The 13,282-nt window shown below is 38.6% G+C and overlaps 1 protein-coding gene across 1 annotated transcript in view; it reads left to right on the forward strand.

Annotated features, from left to right (window-relative positions):
* The first annotated feature begins 2,121 nt into the window (after window positions 1-2,121).
* The window catches only part of LOC5575465 (5-hydroxytryptamine receptor 1), a 324,994-nt gene continuing 313,833 nt past the window's right edge, over window positions 2,122-13,282 (forward strand). Inside the window, exon 1 of the mRNA XM_021837985.1 lies at window positions 2,122-3,475. The gene's annotated coding sequence lies outside the window, so the exon portion shown is untranslated. The remainder of the gene's footprint in view (window positions 3,476-13,282) is intronic.

Raw genomic sequence — 13,282 nt, forward strand, 5'->3', positions numbered from 1 at the left:
TTAGAATACCTTCCGAATCCTGCTCAGGATTCCTTCCAAATCCTGCTCAAAATTCCCTCCGAATCCTGCTCAGGATTCTCTTCAAATTGCGCATAGGGTTCTCTCCAAACATTCTCTTCGAATTCTTTTTAAGATTTTCTTCGAATCCTGTTCAGGATTCTCTTTGAATCCTGTTTAGGATTTTCTTCGAATCCTGTTCAGAATTCTCTTCGAATCCTGTTCAGGATTCTCTCCAAATCTTGTTCTGAATTCTGTCCCAATCCTGCTAAGGATTTCTTCCGCGTCCTGCTCAGGATTCCCTCTAAATCCTGCTAAGAATTGCCTCTGAATCCTGCTATGGATTCTCTCCAAATCCTGCCAGGATTCTCTCCGGATCCTGCTCAGGATTCCATCCGAATCCTGTTCAGGATTTCCTCCCAATCCTGCTCAGGATTCCTTCTGCATCCTGTTCAGAATCCCTTCTGAATCCTGCTTAGGATTACTTCTGAATGCTGCTCAGGATTCCCTCCCAATCATGTTAGGAATTTTCTCCGAATCCTGTTCAGGGTTCTCTCCGAATCCATTTCAGGATTCTCTCCCAATTTTGCTAAGCATTTCTTCCGAGTCCTGCTCAGGATTCCCTCCGAATCCTGCTCAGGATCCCCTTTGAATCCTGTTCAGGATTCCTTCTGTATTCTGCTCAGGATTCCATCTGAATCCTGCTCAGGATTACTTTTGAATGCTGCTCAGAATTCCCTCTTATTCTTGTTAAGAATTCTCTCCGAATTCAGTTAAGGATTCTGTTCGAATCTATTCAGGATTCTCTTCGAATCCTGTTCAAGATTCTCTTCGAATCCAGTTCAAGATTTTCTCCGAATCATGTTTAGGTTTCTCTTCGAATCCTGTTCAGGATTCTCTGCGAATTCTGTTCAAAATTTCTCCGAATCTTTCTGAAAATTCCACTAAAATTCCGCTCAAAGTTCCCCTTGAATCCTGCTCAGGATTCCCTCCAAATCATGTTCAGGATACTCTCTGTGTTACAACTCTCTCATTCTAGCGAATTGAAAAGTGTCTTCTTTGGTTTTTCGGCTCTTTGGAATACAAACTTTTTATTTTATTACTACTATTACTAAGTCTATTGCCCTTTTTTCCTCCCTAGAGTCTTAGCACGCCTTCGATGTATCGGACCATTCTATCTTAAGCCTCTTGCTGTCCACGTGTTGTCTTGCCCAACCACCCATTCATTCTAATGATCATTTCAGTCTTACGACCCTTTTGGCCAAACAATTCTTTCGGCCTTATTACATTTGCGATTTTGTTGCTCTTTTATTAGTTCCACCCTTTTGGACCCCTCATGAACCGCATAATCGGCCTGGTTGATAAGCATTCAGTCAAATGGGACGGTATATCATACAATTTGGCTTGAAGAAACCAGTCATGAAGATAAGAACAAAACTTTCGAAAATCATAGATATCACTCAATACAGTTACATGACAAGGAGGATAATTACAGTATCACATTCACACAAAATTAAACCAATATATTTAGTATAGCTGTTGGGAAGAATAATCTTACTCACAGTATGAAACAGAGAGACAACGGATACTTAGCATTGTTTTAATTTAAAAACTTCAATTTAAATGAAAAATGTATTCACCTATACTACAATTCACGTTGAATGCAATTGCATTCTAAGCACTCAATTTATCAACTCGCATATCGGACTCTCCATTAGTAAAATACTCACCCTTTCTCACCCGAGAGAATCTCCTAACATGAGAATAAACTCGCCGCTTCCACAGGGAGAGAACTCCTCAAACTTGCCGACAAACGTGTTGCAACATCTATAGGTGGAAAAGCGCTATCGCACCGCACGTCCACCACCCCACTATTCGATTGCGCGAGAAAATCTTGTTCTCACTCTCACGAAGTACTCGTGAGTTCCCACCATCCGGTGAGATTCGCTCGCTCTGACCTGCTAAACTGCCGTCCTACAAACGGGTTGCAGCTGCTCTCCGATGATGTGCGTTGAGCGCCACAAGGGGAAAGGGGGTTTGAGTTGGGAGGCACACGAACCTATGCCGCTTACTGGTGCTGCTGCTGCTACCGTTTTGCCCATTTTTCCCGAATGCATCGAATTTTCTTCGCATTTCATCTCAGTTAGAATTTGCTCTCCGTTGGTGGTTGCCAGACAAAGGTGCGATTTCTCGCGGGTCGTTGATTGCTGTTAAGCAAAGCGTTTTGGGCCACTAGTTAACAGGTACTCTGCTGTAGTGTTCAAAGGGCCTAGACCCCCAAACGCTTCCGGACTACTTTGGGAAGTGCGTGCGTGCGAAATCAGCGGGAATCGAAACCAGAACGACTTGATTTGGTCCGGCGCGTTGTGCGATGAGTGTGATTTCGCCCGGAATGGCCCGAAGCTTCCGGTGTTCGTTGGTGGAATAAATTTCGAGGTTTTTCCAACCACTTGCAAAATTGATTAGTATCTACTCGAGTGCAGACGAGTCGGATCCAGAATCTCCGGAAAAAACGTTGCCCCCCTCAAGTGGAACAACCTTGCTCTCTAGTGGGGGCGAAGATCCCTACGGTCGCAGTCGCAGTCGGTGGGAAAAACGTAGATGCTGAGGACGACGGTGAACAAGAGGAGTGAGTTTTATTTTCTGTTGTAGAAGAAGAATCATCAGCCGAAGAGCGCAATAGGCCTCGCGGGGGTTTTTCAAACAAGTGTGTTTGCCAAGTTTTTCCTGTCGTCGCTTGGCTCCCCACCTGCTTGGCTGCCAACTCAGTGTCTGAAACGCGGGGAAGAAGGTTCGTAAGGTCAACCTGGCTGGCAACGTTGTGTAGTTGTTTCGGATCGTAGCATCGCTATCTGATTCTTGGCAAGTCTTGTGTAGAGGGAAAAGTATTGATTGCACACTTCAGGAGTAACAACAGTGGGGCATTGTTGTCCATCGATTCAGTGTGTCGGTTCAGAATATGTTCATGAAAATTATACCAGTGTAGTTCGGGGAATGCAACGTAATCTACAAACAACAGGATCCAGTTAACCTGAGAAGCAAATATTCTGGAAGAGAAACATCCCAAAACCTAAAGAGATTGCTTAATATCATCAAGTGCGGTTCGAAATTCCAAAGTAATTACAATCATTATAAGTAAAGAGTGCTACACAGTCCGTCTTCTCATTGAGCCAATCATTGATAAGTGTTTCGGTGAAATCGAAGTTAAATCGAGAAGAAACGTTCAGCTGTGTGAAAAAAATTCCATCGTTCTGTGCTGGAAAAATCCATCTTCAAAGGTGGAAGGTGTTATGTAATTTTAATTGGTCTCCGTGGCATCGAACGGAATCTCAACCGGGGATAACTCGAGCGTTGCTTAATTTTTTCGTAGTTGATTCATTTGCTGTGTTGCGCTGGAAATCTGGAAGAAGCTGCCATCCCGGTGGAGTCGCGTCATCTTTTGAAAAGCAGTCTGAAGCGGGAGTAATTACGGAGAAAGGTAGGTTTTAATGAGTTTAATTTCTTACGGGTGGCGTCTAGAGTGATTTTGTTGGATTCAATTACATTTGCTTGGAGATGTTATCTCGTTCAGAGTAAATGGGTGACTTTATTGCGACGAATTTTCCCATGTCAAAAGCTACATTACATTTCATGTTTTCTGCTTCTGATGAATTTTAGGATTGGATGTTGAAATGAGTTGAGTGGTACAATAGTGATGTATCATTTGATTCGCATGAGGGAAACACTATGCAAAGTAATTGTTTTAGATAATCTTGATGTATTTGTTTATAGATGTACACGAGACAGGAAAAATTTTGTTTTGTTCGATAGCGCTTTAGGGAAAAAGCACCAATTTTCGACCCATTCATACGATTTTGGCCTACATTGTATGAAAATCCGAAAATTGGCACAGTTTTCTTGTAGGTCGAAAATTAGTGCTTTTCCTCTACTATTGGGTGGAGGGTGGAAGCCGTATTATATTCCTAACACCTAAGAATCACTTCACCAAGAGGTTTTTCAAAATTCGGCCGGGTAAAGCTCTTCAATGCCAAAATTAATCTATGAGGTGCTCAAGTACTTCTTCTCCCTATCTGTTTGTTTAACGATTGTGATACTTTTCCGAAAACTTCGGTTTATCGAATGTCGTTACCTCTGAAGCTAGGTCCTCGAATACCCTATTTCTTCTAAACCAGCTTTTTACGCTCGCTATAAAACAACGAAGGGTGAATTGTTTTTGACATTTCTTGCCTACAAGTTTTATAGCTCACTTTTAGTAGGCTCTGAATTAAGATTGTTTATCGAATTGTCAAGAATGTTCACTATGTATATATGTTATGTAGGTAATTACAAAGGAACTTCTGTTTTAAGTTTTTAAACATTGAAGTATTTCTTCAGCATTTAATTTCATTTCTTTTTAGAAGTTCGAGCCAGTACTACCTAAAAATTATAGAGTGGGTGAGTAGGCAGAAACGATCATAAACTTCAAGTTTGTCGGATTTTTTCATTCATCATTCTTAAGTGTCATACAGGCTAAGGAAAATTTAACGATCAATGACACACGAGCCTAAATTTCTTCCCATTTATTCGCCTGCATTTATACAACACGCATGACATTTATCGTTCGTGGAAGATAACGAGCCATGAACGAAGACAAGACAGACAGACACCGCCCAGTCAACATTTTGGTTGGTTAATTTTTTGCTATACATCATTCTATATGAATCAAATCACTCGTATAAAATGCATGAAAACGCTATATACAAACCAAAGTGGAGGCCATATACACACTTCCCACGACTTTTTCAGACTTTCCGTGGTCAGTAATACGATGCCACAAAATTCCGATAAAAATTAAAAAAAAGTTTCCAGCGAGACCTTTGGATCCCTTACGTGGTACCATACCACTACACCACAGATTGCTTCATGAATGAGGTGCGATTATTTGCCAATATCAAAGAAAGTTTGCTATACAGCACACACGCTTTGTTGTTCTTTGAAGCCCACCACCAGAAGATACCAACCTCGGGTGACATATTTTGCAAAGGTATTGCAATTTCATTTGATGCTTGTCTGCATTGATATATGATCTGTCAGTTTAAACAACTTGACGCGATTCTAGATTATACTATTTACGGCATGGTTTGTTGTCAACAAAGTTTGTCGACAATGAATCGTAGTGGAGAATTATATACAATTTGTGTTAACATTTATTCGTTTTGATTTGCCTTATTGTGCGATTCTGATTTTTGACGTATGAATATGAGATTTACGGCGCACATTCTTATACGATACGAGGTTCACTGGGCGATCACTGTGTGTCAACACTTGTAACATTCGCTGACCCACTCTCATTCAGATCAATAAACAGAGGCGAATATTTTTTTTTATTTTCTGTGCTATATTTGCAACTAAAGGGATGTTCAATGGTCCAACAGATTATAATTTGATTGTTAAAGGCTACATTACCAGAAAATAAAAAAAAGTTATTACCAATTCTATGCAAAATATGAAGCATCCGAATGGCTCGATACTGTTGCAGTCTGTGAGAGTTGCTGCTCTTGAACGCTCTCGTGTAACGTATCAATCGAGAGAGTGAATATTTACATTCATAGGGCTCTCCGAATGCGATGCGCCTCGAACTTTTATGGTTCGCGAACTGTTACACTCTCCGAATATGGTTCGATCAGCTGATTCGGATCAAAATCCAAACACTTGTGTCATAGCGTGTATGGCATGAGGACAATAAGGGTCCGATCATGGCTCCACCCGTCAAGGTGTTCATACATATATAGGTTGGTTTTGCTAGGTCCACGTTTTAGATTATGTCCCTTAGAAAAATTTCCGATTGCTTACTCAAACATCCTCTACAATTCTTAGGTTGATTGATTGAAAAATGTGTGAAAGAGGGTGAGGAAAACGCATGGATTTTTTTCCATAGCAACGCTTACACTGTCGTAGAATACAAGGAATCATAAGAGAAAAACAACAAGGTCATGAATCGCCATGATAGCGCCCTAAGCGTCTTAATTTGTCTGTATTGAAAAAAAAAACTCGCTAGGCTCTAAGCTAAGAACATCCTCTAAACACTGTGCTAAGGCACCATGTTGTTTCTAGTGACATGACAAAGCTTGCTTTGATTCTGCCATAAAAATTATATTGGAGGCAAGAAATGTCAAAAGGGGGCTATTCAAAAATCATGACATGATAGCGTAAAAAGCTGGATAGCCCATTACTCCAAAAAGTTTGGTGGGACTCGTAATTGCCATGAATTTATCAATTTCAAGATGATGAACAACCCGGTCATCCAATGTGCACTCTTCTTTGTTTGATTGGCGATTATTTCAAATCACAACGTCGTCAGTATTTTTGGAAAATTGTGTTTAGCGAAAAATTACCAAATAGGTATCTGCTTCTTTTGATTGCTGCAATTGCTTATTTCACTCAAGGCTATTTTTGCACCTTTTTAAGCTAAACAATGATGACATTTTTTGGGAAAACAAATTATTCGGAGTCATGGCTTATTCGCACAAGTGTCGTTCGGGCAATTGACAGTTGAGGAAACGATGTTTGGGGAAAATTAGCACAATCTTATATATCAGGTAAAAAGTGGCTTGGAAACTATACATATACTACAGCAAACTGGCTACGTCATCACCGGAAGATGATGCTTATAAAGAATTTTCTTTAAAAATGGATTTATCAAATGCTCAAAAACCGATATTCCTTCTCGATTTTGATGCATGGTTGAGGCAGCGGTTTTGTAACTTATGGATTTTCCATTGACTATCTAGCGTTGATGGCTATAGTTTTTTCTACGACTTCCACGGCAGATCTCAATGTCTTTTTTAACGTTGCTCCAGTTTACCGGAGAAAAATCCCGCAAATCGAAAATATGCACACATTTTGTTATTTCCACTTTCAATAAATTGGGACAAAATTGTCCTTGTTTCAAGTGATATGACAATTGATTGTAACTGTCATCACAGGAAATTTTCTCCCTCTATTCGTTTGGCTATTTGGAAAAAAACATTCAAACATTATTGTGTGTTACACTGACGGCTTCCTGCTTGCAGGTAGAGTTAGTGCTGATGTACATTCTCGTTAACTAAAGTTCAACAAGTTTTTTTTCACTTGGTAGACAAAATAGAAATATTTTTCCAGATTAGTACTTCAACAACACGTACTAGGTAAAGTAATATACATACTACTTGGGGTAATGAGAAAGAAAACCTTTTTTCTCCACACTGCTCATTCTGTGTATCCTCCCAACATTTGAGCTCATTTGGATGAAAACTGAGCCTGCATAAGCTCTTCAGAGTTTGTATGGGAATTACTATTGGAAAAGCAAGCTACCCGTGCAGAAGAAAATAACTACTGAATACCAAATTGAGGTATTCCATACCAAATAATTTCCAATACTTACAACCTGAATGAGCCCTGCATAAGAGGTAAAATACCTCAAATAATACCTTCTGCATATTCTTCAAATACCAAGCTGATAATTAGAATAGGTAGGGGAACATGGTCCAATTCGGACCTAGTAACAGTTTTTTGGCCATATCTTTTCAGTATGATGTACGATATGAAAAGTATGATGTTAACGTAAACGCCTGATTCAGCGCGCACACTTTTCTCTCAGAGAGTTTTGAATATCTCCTACCGGGACATGACTAGACATGTTTGAACAAAATGCTCCAGAAGGTCCGAATTGGACCAACCCTGTTCCAATTCGGACCCGCAATGTTCTAATTCGGACCATCCTAAGTTTTATCGTTTTTGCTATGGTAGTTATAAAATATAACTCCGATTTGTTTGGTATCAAAGCTTATTGAACTTCTTCTGTAAGCTCAAGCATAAAAAATAAACCCAATTTGTGAAAAAAACTTATTTAATTCGAGTCAGATTTAGAGATGTGAATTTCTCAAAAAAATAAAATAAACGAGGGTGAAATCCAAAACCGGTTCAAATCTAAGTATAGTTTACTCTCCCTAACTTGATTTCAAACGGACCAGATATCGGGATAGAGAAAACAAACATTTTTTATATTGGAGCTTTTTGTTATTTTGACAAAATGCATTCAAAAAAGTCTTGAATATAGTAAAATTTCAACACATTTAAACTTTGCATGAAAATATCGGGTTAAAAAGGTGAACTATAAAGGTTCTCAGCAATCGTAAACGTCTTTTTGTGTCGTATTGTCAAACTATTTTGGGAAGCCGTATCCAAAATAGGCTGGAGATGCTTTTCAAGTAGCTGGATTATTGATTCCTTTATTTTTTGGTGGTCTATCGTATTTCTTAGATTTTTTTCGAAGACTTTTTCTTGACCACACCAGAAACAAAGACATCATCGGTCAATATTACAACTTTTGTGATTTTCTATCAAGTCGAGCAGACTTTCACAGGGTGGAGCTCTTGGAATAGACTGAGTGCTCGTTGAAAACCAAGAGGTCCCTTTTGGACCATATCAAAAGGTCCGGATTGGACCAACACACATTTTGTGATTTTCAAACTAGTTGAACACAAACAGTGCATAGATATATCAAAGCCATATGATCAGATGAAAATTTAGGCTTGGAGGATTCGATTAGAAAATAACACAGACACATTGGAGATTTATTGTCACTTACAGAAGCTTGGGAAAAATGCTAACCGATAGCACACCAGAGCTCCTCAAAACAACAAACTATTATAAAAGTCAAACGAATGAACTGAAAGGCGTCAAATTTATTGTGTTAGATCTAAGCCAGACGGTGGGTAGAACAACGGTACTCACGATCTCTACAGTTACGCTAGTATTGAGAAATGCTTGATGGTCCGAATTAGAACAGGGTCCGAATTGGACCAGGTTCCCCTATTGTAATACCTAAATAATACTTGATGGATTTTCATGTAAAAGTGAATTTTTTTAATAGTAGTTCAATACCTCCAGCAGTCCTCAATAGCTATCGAAGCTTTTCAGCATTTTGTTTACATATCTAGAACAAATTTTATTTTATTCTAGCTGACCCGACAAACGTTGTGTTTCTCAGAGTTGGTCAATATCAGTCATATCAACTTATGTACTGATACCATCAATATCAAATGCGAGCTATCAATGTCACTTTGATTTGATAACCCACATCAGTGATGCAACATCGCACTCTAGATCATAATCACCCCAGAATGAGCGATCACGTGGTAATTATCGAAGCTATTAATGTTTTTCAGTGACCAACAAATAGTTTCAATCCATCTGCAGCACTTCCAAAAATATCGTACTGATAAATTGCCATTCAATATGCTCAATCTAAAGCTAAACTTGACCCGTCATTGATAGCCATAGTAGAAAGTATTAGGGAAAGTGTACCAGTTATGGCCATAGTGGTTCCCTATTTGGCCATATGTCATGGCCATATTTTGAATGTTTTTAACATCAAGATCTATCTTAAATCTAACTACTACAACACACAAAAAATTTCAAAATTTGAAGACGTGCAAGTAATCACGTATGGCGAAATAGGGAACCACTATGTCCATAACTGGTACACCTACCCTATGTTGATGTGATATGGAATGATCTGAATTGTATCGCAGTCGGCCTGTACAAATCAGCAAATTTGGGGCTTTGATAGTGACAGCCTGCACGGGTAGAAATCAGAATCCAAAAACAAGATTATGATTCATGATATCATGATTCCAGTGTGTTTTCAGCTTATACTTGAATATACACCATGATTTGGACTCATGATATCATGAGTCAGATTGCCGTAACGCAAAAATCGCAAAAATGATCGACAAAAAATAAATAAAAAAACACAAGATTCGAAGCAAGAACCTTCAAATTGAAGGGCACGTACTCTACCACTCAACCATTTTGTCATCTTGAATTGTGGGTGATCGATTCGCATGAGTTGAAGTAAAGCGCACCGCTGAGCGTTTTCACCCTGGATGTTACGCTTATGAAGAATCATGATTATGACTCCAGGAACCATGATTTGTGATCATGATATTATGACCTCACCAATCTATGAATATCATTATTTGTGAATCATGATTTGGGGATCATAATTTTTGCCGTGTGAAAGAGAGGAGATAGTTCATTGACAGTTGACATGTTTTCTTGCCTTCTTGGACCTCTTTCTTTTATTCTTGGGTTGTGCACAACGGTCAGGAGAACTTATTTTGGTCAAAACTATATTCACTTCTTGTTGTTCACTATGAAAAGGCTATGGATTAAAAAAATCAATCAAACACTTAGAAATTTCAATTAAGTTTAATTGAATTTTGACGGTTTTTCACGCTCTGCCCTTCGAATGTGCGGTTTTCTAGTGACAGATGGTGACAGGTTCCCATGACTTTTGGGAGCTCGCATTCTAAGCCAGCTGTCTCCTCTCTCTCAGGTGACAGCCAGCAACTCTAGTTTCCATGTAGGGTAAGTGATCCATTAGTGGTGGGTGTTCCTATAGTTGGTAGTGCCATTTACACTGATTTAATTGAATTAGCTGCAGATCCGACACCGAAATAGCTGAAAACATCGTTCAAATTGCTTCAAAATTAATTAAACACCGCCAAAACTACTTAAACTTTTCTCACTTGTACCAATAGTTGCGGTAAAGTGTTCCTATAATGGAGGATCCCATATGAAAACAACAAATACCGCAACTGAAGGAACACAAATTAAAAATTTAACTCAACTAATTGTGGAGGTATTAGTTTTCACTGACATGTTGATGCTTACTGCGATAAAATCAATTTTATCATTAAGTAAATGGTCGTTATAATATTAATATGTACATTATTTGCACTACTTGAATTTAAAGGGGTTAAATGAAGTTGAACGGTGCCTATAGTACCTCCACTATCGGAACATTCAAGGTTGTGCGGTATGCTATGAAACCTCTTTCAAAATGTTTGGTTTGTATTCACCGTTCACTCCAACTTTCTCAGACATTTTCCCATTGCTTTAGTTCACACAAACATCCTTCTCCATTCTAACTGTAGAAATATGTGAAACGGTTCTCAAGCCATTCCATGACATTCAAACTACATTCTATTTATATGTATATTGATAGACAGATAATTGACCTTCTAGTATTGTAATATTGAATCATTTTTTTAATTCAGCACAGTTTAATTCAACGCCAATCCATCTAAAGAAAATTGTAGAAAATGTGACATTAAATAATCAATTATAATCCTTTCTTAAGGTGAAACTGATTGGAATCAAAATTCAATAATGCACCAAAATTTTGAAGTTACAAATCTTGCGAAAGAAGTATTGAACTACAGTGCAATTTCTATTTTAGCTTTGTGCACTAGCAGAAAGCTTAATATAAGAAGACCGACTTTGCACATTCATTATTTCAGCAGATTAGTGCATTTGAAATCGTTAGTAGGTGCACAAGCCGGCCGTTGTGTCAGCCTTGTTTGGATTCCGACATGTGTCACCTTCTGTAAATACAGTGTTGCTCTCAGCATAGCCATGCTATGCCGTAAAGGGTGTACGGAATCAAATTGCGACAAACACAAAATTCTCACGTTGTACCAATCATCTTCGAAGATAAAACATGTTATGAATATTTTCCCATGTTTGTTTTATTCAATTTCAATTCCATATCCAAATGCACACTACTCATACGGTACATACACTTGGACCAACTGTGGCAGTCCATTTTTTTCATATCTTCCTCCGATTTCACTTCCTTAGGATGCTTCCGAAGTGCCTGCTTCATGATGGCCCAGTACTTTTCAATTGGCCGCAGTTCCGGTGTGTTTGGGGGTTGAGATGCTTCGGCACGAAATTGACCTCCTTAGCTATGTAACACTCGAAAACCAACTTTGAGTAATGGCATGATGACAAATCCGGGCAGAAAACCGTAGGACCATCGTATGATCTCAGTAGAAGAAGTAGACGCTTTTTGAGGCATTTCTTTAGGTACACCTGCCCATTGACCGTTCCGGTTGTCACGAATGGGGTGCTCCGCTTTTTTGCTATTTTTTGGCAAACTTTGACATCTTCTGCTTTTTAACGTCCTTAGGGACATCAAATTTATGATTAGCAGTATAAAACTGGAGCCCCGGAAGCTGCTGGAAGTCTACTTTTACACACCGTTTTGTCTTAAATTCTGAACAGACTCATATTCCGAACACTCGGTTTTTGTACGGCGATTTGGTTGAAATATTTCGCTGAGATATGTCAACAAGTTACAAGGAAATAGCAGTCAATTGCAATTCAATTTTAACGTATCTTATATATGTTAGTGAGTAGTGATGATTCTCTAGTTTGAAACCAGTAGAACAAGCTCATATAAATGTATTTGAGAAATTGTTCATTTGAATATGGTTTATTCGGAATTTGAATCAAAGTGTTCGGAATATGAGACAAAATGAACACAGTATTTGGCATTTGAATCAAAATGTTGTTTCATATTGGTTTATGGACAAAAGGTCGAAAGACAAAACGTCGAAAGGACAAAAGGTCGAAAGACGAAAAGTCGAAAGGACAAAAGGTCGAAAATGATTTGCTTGGTGGGAAATTTTTCCTTCTTTGAAAAATTTTTTTCGACCTTTTGTCCCTTCTTTTTTGTTCTTCGACTTTTTGTCCTTTCGACCTTTTGTCTTTCGACCTTCTGTCCTTTCGGTCTTTTGTCTTTCGACCTTTTGTCATAGATTCGTTAGACTTTGCAAATAAATTAAAATTTTCACAAACATCAGCTAATTTGTGCCAATAAGATGCATTTGAAGTCACTGTTGGCCTTAAGCCTCATCATCCAGGCATCCGAGGCAATGTGATTTCGTCAACATCTGAGTGTAGAGCTTCCGTGCACGTACTTTACCTACCGTATTCTGCCGCTCATCGCGATTAGGCGCCTTTTGGACTTTGAACATATGTAGGTCTCACGTTTTTTCCCATCTTGCACGAGTGTTTTGTATATATTCAGTTTTTTCACCACATCTCGAACAGAACTGTTTGGATTCTTCTTGAAAGCTTGAACTACCCGTTTGTGATTCTTAACACTATATGGAGATCCACTTTTTTTTCTTTCTGATCGATGGTCAAACGTTCGTGGTCCATGATTTAAATTGGTTTACTTTGGGTTTATAAATATGTACTTACATTCCAGTACTACCGTGTTTTGAACATTTTTCAATATTTATGCATAGTAATTTTCATATAAACCTACATTGTGTTTGGGCCACATAACACTAATTTTACATAACACTATTTTTATGGTAAGGATAGTCAGAAGATTGGATTTTCAAACATTTTCAAATTTTGAATCGTCCTAATGCATACATGCAACATCCTAGTGTGTTTCATCAGA

The sequence above is a fragment of the Aedes aegypti genome, chromosome 1 (assembly GCF_002204515.2).
Source record: "Aedes aegypti strain LVP_AGWG chromosome 1, AaegL5.0 Primary Assembly, whole genome shotgun sequence".
NCBI lineage: Eukaryota > Metazoa > Arthropoda > Insecta > Diptera > Culicidae > Aedes > Aedes aegypti.